The sequence below is a fragment of the Phasianus colchicus genome, unplaced genomic scaffold, assembly GCF_987193195.1.
Source record: "Phasianus colchicus unplaced genomic scaffold, bPhaCol1.hap1.1 HAP1_SCAFFOLD_57, whole genome shotgun sequence".
NCBI classification, from domain to species: domain Eukaryota; kingdom Metazoa; phylum Chordata; class Aves; order Galliformes; family Phasianidae; genus Phasianus; species Phasianus colchicus.
In genome coordinates, this window is record NW_028325234.1 from 615,743 (window position 1) to 624,279 (window position 8,537).

General features: G+C 56.3%; 1 long non-coding RNA gene across 1 annotated transcript; it reads right to left on the bottom strand.

Moving 5' to 3' along the window:
* Positions 1 to 1,285: 1,285 nt before the first annotated feature.
* LOC149911809 (uncharacterized) lies at positions 1,286 to 5,466 on the bottom strand. The gene is made up of 2 exons (XR_016462852.1): positions 3,974 to 5,466; positions 1,286 to 1,403 (listed from the first exon to the last, which is right to left on the bottom strand). It is a non-coding gene; the product is annotated as an uncharacterized LOC149911809 (long non-coding RNA).
* Between the last annotated feature and the right edge of the window lie 3,071 nt (positions 5,467 to 8,537).

The window sequence follows — 8,537 nt, forward strand, 5'->3', positions numbered from 1 at the left end:
CCCGCTGCCTTCCCTTCTCCAGGCCAACAAGGAGATCTAGAGTGAAATGTAGAGGGGCAAAACCATCAATAAAGCCTTATCAGGGGCCTACCCTTTAAAAACCTCCAGAACGCCTGTGACAGTGTCATTGCGCCTTTTGACGCCAGCTCTTGTGCTGGTGGAGGGAGAAAGAATTGCGAGAGGGCATCAGAGCGTCTCACGGTGCTTTGATGCCCAGGGAAATCCAGCACAGTCTCTTCTGTCTTATCTGGATCACAACTTACGGGCTTTTGGCCTGGCAGGGCCCCTTTGGCCGGCTTGGAGAGGTCTGCAAATGCAGAGCTCCATGGGCCAGCCGGCCGGCCACCTCTCGCCTGGCAGTGCTCCCCTGAACGGCCAGCCGGCTTTCGGCCTGGCCCAACTGGCCGGCCAGGAGGCTTCAGGCCTCGGAAGGCTTCCCCAGCCAGTCAGCCAGCTTCACCAGAGATTCCGGATCTCCCTCAAGGCCTGAGTGCAGCCGCTCCACGCAGCCCCAAGGCAGACCATCCAGGCTGCCACAGCTGCCTCGTGGAGCACTCCAACTGCCCAGGCAGAGCACCAAGAAGAGCAGGCCTGGCAGGCTGCCCCCAGCCGACTGGCCTTTGATCTTCATTAGGCCTTGTTCTGCTGTGGAGGACAGGTGGAAGCAATTCACTTGTCTGGCAAAGGGTGGAGCCTGGTTCCAGCCCTCCCTACCCTCACGTAGGGGCTGGCTGCCAGCTGTGAGGGCTGTCAGCATGGAGGTGTGTTCTTTGTTGGTGTTCTGTGTGCCCTGATCTTCTCGTGGCCTCCTTGTGCCCCATGCAAAGGCTCCCACTGCCCCAGGAATAGTCTCGATCCTGCATAAGGGACAGGATCTCCCTTCCAAAGGTCTGGGCATCAGGGTTTGGCCTTTCTGCTCCATAAGGCAAAGGTTGCTGTTCTCAGCATCACAGCCACCAGCACAGCGCCTTTGTCTCCCTGTAATCATGGCTTCCAATGATCTGCTCTAACAAGTCCCTGGGGGCCGTGTTGGCAATGGCTCTCAGCGGGGCCCATTCATACTCCCAGAAACTTCCTTCCAACTTTATCTTCCTGAGCACTTTGTGCAGTCTTCTCTCAGCACTGGAGGATGATGGACTCAGCACCAAACACCCCAAGGAGACCAGTACAACCCCAAGAGCCCTCAAGTGCTTTGTGCCTTCCTGACATCTTCCTCAAGTCTTCAGAACCTGTACAGATAGCTGGAGAGCTATCAGGAGTGCATGTAAAGTGGAAGAGCCCAAAGTACATTTAATGAGTCTATTTATTAATTTATATTTCCCCCGGCATTAATAGCACATTAAGGCAGCACTCTGCAGTCCATCTTCATCCAAGGCATCTCCTAATGAGGTTTGCTCATGGGGCTATGGGGACATAGAGGGAAGGGTGGGATGTGAGGAGTGGTTTGAGGCAAAAAGGTGGGGCGGTGTAGGAATGCCTTTATTTCTTCCTGAGATGGGACATAGAGGGAAGGGTGGGATGTGAGGAGTGGTTTGAGGCAAAAAGGTGGGGCGGTGTAGGAATGCCTTTATTTCTTCCTGAGATGGGACTGGGGGTCCCTGTAGCCCAAAGGTGGGGCCACGATCCATGACCCCACATGAGCCAAACCCCAAGATGACCACATAACCCTGTGTGTGCGTGACCCCATGGCAGCGTGTGACCCACAGCCCTGTGTGAACCATACCCCCACACGACCCTGGGACTCCCTGACCCTGCCTGCCCCCATCACGCTGCGACCCACTGCCATGTGGCCCCAGAACTCTGGGATCCCTGCCCCCACCTCACCCCCACCATATAACACTCTGAGACCCGTAACTCCCTATCACCCAACCTGACCCTACCATCCCTTCTGACCCCATTGCTCTGACCCAGAACCCCATATGACCACATAACTCTGTGCAGTGCCATCTGACCCTACGTCACCCCATAACTCTGTGACCTGCATGACCCCCGTGTGACCCACGACCTCCTGTGCTAACCCCATGTGGCCATAGAACCATCTGTGTGTGGGGAAAAGGCATCTTCTCCTTGAGGGGGGACTGCCCCAGAGCTGCCCCAAAGGCGACATGGGGTGGGCTGCAGCCGTTTCCCTCAGTTTGGAGAGATGGGAACTGTCCAAAAGAGCCAGAAGGAGGACATGAATGCTTCTGCAGGGAAACACCTGTCACAAGGTTTGGTGACAAAGCGATCCCACCGAGACTAAGGAAGGGGCTGGAGCTTGGGTGCTGCGTGGCAACGAAGGAGACTTGAACCAGGGATAGAGCTGGGATGGACTGCAGGAAATCAACTCCTTAATGGGGACAGTGGGAGAAGAAATCCAAGTCAGCTGCAGAAGGAACAGCAGACCTCCTTACAAAAAGGCGTCCCAGACTGGGGACGTTGGAGCAGTAGGGACAGTGGTAAAGAAATGGCTCCAACATCAGGTCTTGGAGCAATTACTGCAAAGACCCCGAGAAATGGACAAAGAGCTCTGATGGCAGCGCAGCACGAGGAGGAAGGAATGCATGGTGGTGCAGAAGGAGAAGGATGGAGAACAGCAGCGGTGGGATTCCCCTTTTGCACGGTCACCCACCGCTATGGGACTCTGCAACAAGAAGCTGCACCCTGCTGTGGTCAGCACGGCTGTGCTGAGCTGTTATGGTCAGGAAACATTCTAACATCTGCAGGGATAGCAGGATAAGTAGGATCAGAGTGAGAGCTGTGCTGTTGTTCAGCAGACAGATGCTGAGCAGAGCACAGCAGGACCAGGATGTTCGGACCAAAGGAAGGTGGAGACTGCACACGAGGGAAGGCACAGGTGCAGGACAGAGCATGAGACACAGCAATGGCAACAGCTGTCAGAAATCCTGCCTGCCTGTCTGCATAGGAAAGAAAACAATCACACCAAAAGGACCAGGTTGGCCACAGACCTCACCTAGAGAAACAGCAGAGCGGATGCGTGGCCTAGACTGTGAGCCTGCAGTCCCCAGCCAAGAGGGAACAGGAGAGCAGGGACTGCCAAGGGAGGAGAGCTACAGGAGCAGAAGGAGCTCAGTGAGCAGCTGCGCCTTTTCTCCCTCACCACAAGGAGGGAGAGTGCAGAGAAGCCATAGCAATAACAGATGAGCTTTGCTGCTGCAGGGAGAGCTGTGCCTGATGGAAGAGCAGTGATGAGAGCGTTTCTTGCACAGCCCATGGGCACTTGGGGGGATCTGCAGGGATGGGGGAAGCCCTACAAAGCTGTGGGACAGACAAAGGACACGGATGGGAGGACCCCAAAGGGGCACTTTGGGGCAGCTATGGGGCACAGCCACACCTAGGAGCTGCCTTTACCCAACACACCGCTGGTGGTGGAACTGCTGCTGGCCACGGGCCGTGGGCAGTGATGGGGCTGTTCTGGGCTGCTCTAGGATGGCTCTGGGGCTGCTATGAAATGGGGCAGCTATGGGACACAGCCACAGCTCAGTGGGGTTGATGTTCCCGCACACAGAGCTGGTGGTGAATCTGCTCTGATCATGGAACCTCTTCCATAGCCCCCCGGACTCCCAGCTTGCCCAGCAAGATGGGGGCAAGCCGGGGGTCAGCAGATGTTATAGGCAGCTGATGTACAGCGACCCCAGAGCCACCCTGTAGCGTCCCCTGAACGACCCCAGAACAGACCCATCACTGTCCACAGCCTCATCCGGGGTTGTAGTGCTCACAGGGATATGGGTCATGTGGAGCCTTGCGGTCATGCCGAGCTCTATGGGGTTTTGGGGTCATGTGGGGTTATGGATCAGGGCCCCACCTTTGGGCCACAGGGAACCCCAATCCCCTCTCAGGAAGAAATCAAAAAATGCATTCCAGCACCACCCCACATCCCCCATTCTCACCCCAAACCCCTCCCCACATGACCCCAGACCCTCTACATCCCCATGCCACCCCACGTTCCCACACCCACAAGTCCCACCTTTACCTCACACGTTGCCTTCTCCTGCGCAGCACTCTGCTCCTGCAGCCTGTGGCCCATATCCCCAGTGCTCCCACATCACTTTCACCCACATCTGTGTTGTGCAGGAAGTGCTGCAGCTCCACATTCCTCTCCAGCAGCAGCTGCCCCTGCCCCAGTATTATTTGGTTGTATGGGTTCTGGAGGGAGAAGGGGGTGAGGAGGGGCCCAGGTTGGCTATTGGGGTCCTGGAATAGTGGCAGGGGTCCTGTCAAGGACTGTGGAGGTCTCTGACGTTGCTAAGGAGCCCTGGAGGCGATAAGGGAGATCTGAGGGAGGAAATAATGGGGGTCTGCTGGAGTCTAGTGGGGAATATGGGGTGCTGCTGGGGGCTATGGAGGTCTGTGAGGTTTTTGGCCAGCTGTAGTGGAGAAGTTCCTAGTCTGAGGAGGTCATTAAGAGGAAATGGGGTCTGTGCTGGGCTACTGGGATCTTGCAGGGAAAGTATTGAGGGAGGAGGGAGGTGTCGGGGCTCTGAGGGAATTATGGGTGGGCTGTAAAGGAAAGGTAATGGGTTATCTTGGGGAAAGCAAGGGGCAGCCATGGGGGATGGAAGGAACACCTACAGGAATGCAAGGGGAATCTGGGCTGGGGCAAGGGGACGGCTAGGGGAAGAACAGGGGAACGTCCCAGGAACGGAGTTCTTCTTTCAAATCCACATCTGCTACTTCCTGACGTAGCTGCAAGACTGCCAGAGAAGCTGCAGTACCGCTGCCCATTCAGCTGCCTGTGTCAGAAAGAGCTGCATGTTAGTGGGTGCAACTGCCACTACAAGGCCAACTCCATAATTGCAGACACAAAACCATCACCTTCAGTATCTGTTACAGGCTGACGACCGTGCCCTTGCACAGGAACCATTCCCACACAGCAAGGGAACTCCTTCACTGCCTTAGGATGCGGAAGAGGAAGAGCCCCAAAGCCTTCACAAGATGCTATCTTGCCACCAACTTTGGAAGCTACACACACCTTCTCCTTTGAGAATTAGCAAGATGAATCAACGCACGTTGCTGCTGGAGAGGGCTGTGCTGCATCTCCTGCTGCCATCCTTGGGTTGTCATCGTGATGCCAATCCACAGAGCACTTTGAAGGGCAGTAACCTTGCAAGAAAGAACAGAGAGCAGAGAGCTCTGCCGTGCATTTCCTGTTAGAACACAGAGATGAGCTGTACAGCCCTTGCTCTCAGAACACACACCGTTTCTCTTACCAGCTTTCCATTCCTGCACAACGCTGTTCAAACCCCTCCTCCATCTCTCCCTTCATACACAACGCACAGCCTCTCCCCAGCGACGAGCTCTGTGCTGTTTAATGCCTGTGCCATCATCGGGACCTACAGAAGAAACCTTGCGGTTAAGAGGGTTAATTAGACAAGCGCTCTGTCTGGCAGAATTCACCATCTTAAGCACTTTAAAGAAGCGTCTTCTTGAACGCCCTGAATCTCTGTGACACATCAGGAGATGCTGAACTAAACCGGCAGCCTTCTCAAAAATGGAAGGGCTCTTCAGAGCCAGCTGGAAGGGGAACAAGATCCTAGGGGGGCTGTGGAGCTGGTAAGGGAGGTCTGAGGGAGGAAATACAGATGCCTGGATGCCTGGTGCTCAGGCACAAGCAGAAGTGCTGATGGAAAATCACCACACAGCACAGACTGAGTCGCTGGTACCTTGCAGTGAGGAAAGGCTGAGATGCACAACGTCCTCACCTGCCTGCTTCTTGGAAGTGGAGGTTCAGCAGCAGCTCCACTCGTGATTAAGTCCTCCAAAAACCTTCTTCTTTCTTCCTGATCAGGAGACTGGATAGTGAAACCTTCTCCAAAGCCATTATGAAACTATATCTGTACCTGAAGCCCAAGGAGAAAACACGTGTCAGATTTAAGACCACAAAACAGTGCTATTCTATTCCAATCAAACTTCAGTTCTGATTTAAGTTTCACGACTGGCATTTCAGCCACCCTGCTATGGATAGGTTAAACCTATGGATAGGTTATAGGGTGGGAGAGGAGGGTGAGCCTTCTAGCCCAACGTCCCCTTATAGCCTACCATCACCCTATGGCCCCACACAGCCACTTATGGAACCACATCTGCCATACACCTCCTATAGGCCCATATCTCCCTATATTCCCCCACTGCCCCCCTCAGCCCCTCTACGTCCCCCCAAAACTTCCCATAGCATAATAACCCTCTCTATAGACCCTCCCCAGCCCCCTATCATCCTATAGACCCTCCCATTGCCCACCACAAACCCCTATAGTCCCATTAACCCTTTAAAGGTCTATAACTTCCTGAAGGGAGGTTGTAGTGAGCTGGGGGTCGGCCTCTTCTCTCGTGTCATTAGTGATAGGACCAGAGGGAATGGTTTCAAGCTACGGCAGGGGAGATTCAAGCTGGACATTAGGAAGTATTACTTTTCAGAAGGGGTGATCAGGCACTGGAATGGACAGCCCATGGAGGTGTCACCGACCCTGGGGTGTTCAAGCAAAGACTGGATGTTGTGTTGAGGGACATGGTTTAGTAGGAGCTATTGGTAGTGGGTGAACGGTTGGACTGGATGATCTTTTAGGTCTTTTCCAACCTTGGTGATTCTATGAAAGGAAGGGGGGAGCCTTCTAGCCCCACAGCCCGTAGAGCCCACCCTAGAGCCCCCTATCACCCTATGGCCCCACACAGCCCCTTAGAGAACCATATCCCCCATACACCCCCTTGTAGTCCCATATCCCATAAGAACTCTCCTATAGCCATCCCACTTCCCCTTATAGATTCCCCCAAGAGCCCCCCAGTCTTTTATAACCCTCCCATATCCCCTTATAACCCGTCTATAGTCCCCCCACATTTTCCTATAGCCCCATAACACCCTATAGCCACAATAAAGCCCCCTATACTCCCATATCCCCCGTAACACTTTGATAGCCCATGCATATCCCCTTATGATCTTCCCTTACAACTGTATAGCTCCCCAAATAGCCACCGACAGTCCCACGCCCCCCCAGCTCCCATAGCACCCTATATCTCTCTATAGCCCTAAAACACCCCCTAAAGCCCCCCCAGTGCCTTATAGCCCCATATCCCCCTCTATCCCCCACATAGCCCCCTTTTCTCCCATATCCCCCATACTACTTCTAGAGTCCCCACAGCTTGCTATTGCCCCAAATCTCCCTGTAGCCACAATAAAGCACCCTATAGCCCCACGAACCCCTATATCCACCCCTAAGGCCCCCGAAGCCCTAGAGCCCCATACCCTCCTATCACCCACGCAGCCCTATATCCCTCTACAGCCCCCCTAAAGCGCCTCATAGCCCCACATCCCTCCTGATAGCCCCCCAACCCCATATTCCCCACACAGTACCTATACCCTCACATCCCCCGACACTCCCCCACATCCCCGATATTCCCCCACATTACCCCATACCCCCCCAAACCCCATATTACCCCACAGCCCCCCTGTAGCCAAAACAGCCCCTAAACTCCCACATCCCCCCGGATCTCCCCCACCGCCCCCCGGACCCACAGCTCACCTCAGCCCCGGGGGGCACCGGGCGCAGCGCCGGAGGCCTCGGGGGGGCACGGCCCGGATGCGGGCAGCAGCGCTGCGGCGGTCGGGCCCCGAGTCCTTCAGCCGTCCCAAAGCCCCGCATCCCGCGCACGGTTCCTCTCCCCGGCCCCGGCCCAAGCCGTTCTCCCGCACACCTCCGGCTTGTGCCGCTTTCCTCAGCACCGCTCCCGTCGTGCCGCGGCTCCGTCTCGGTGCTGCCCGCACAGCTCCGGCGCGCAGCGCCTGCGCCTGCGCCTGCGGGACCGGCGGCGTCGGAGAGGAAAGACGGCGGGCTCCGAGCCGGAGGCAACGGCCGCTCCCGCGCTCGGCGCCTCAGCCAATCGGAGCCGGCGGCGCTGCCGCCGACCAATCCGAGACCGGAGGCGGGCCGGAACTGCCGCCGACCAATGAGAGGCGCGAACGGACCGGAAGTGTCGCCGACCAGTGAGAGGCCGGGGGCGGGGCGGAGCGGCTGTGGGGGCGGGGCCTCGGGGTGCTCTGTATTGCCATAGGGGATGGGATTGGGATCGGAATTGGGATCGGGGATGTGGGATTGCGATTGGGATGAGGGATTGAGATTGACAGGTGGGTGATGGGCTTGGGATGAGGGTCTGGGAATGAGATTTGGAACTGGGATTGGGATGTGGGCTGTAGGATGCGGGGTTGGGATGTGGGCTGTGGGCTTGGAATGTGAGATTTGGGACTGGGCTGTGGGAATATGGATGTGGGATCTGAGGGCAGTGCTGTGATGCCTGAGGTCACCCGGAGTCACTCTGTGATCAGCCCACAGCTGTGTGTTCCAAAGAACAGCCACTGAGGTGAGGGGCAGCAGTCCAGGCAGGGAGATGCTGTGGTGGGAAGCAGGCTTGGTGCCGACGTCCTGCAGGGAAACGGGTGCAGACTGCATGGGACAGTGTAGGACAGCACGTGGTGGAGATGGCTGAGGGGCTGGCAATGCTGGAAGGCCCTGACGGAGCCAAGGTCTTTGTCCAGCAGGCCGTGGATGGTG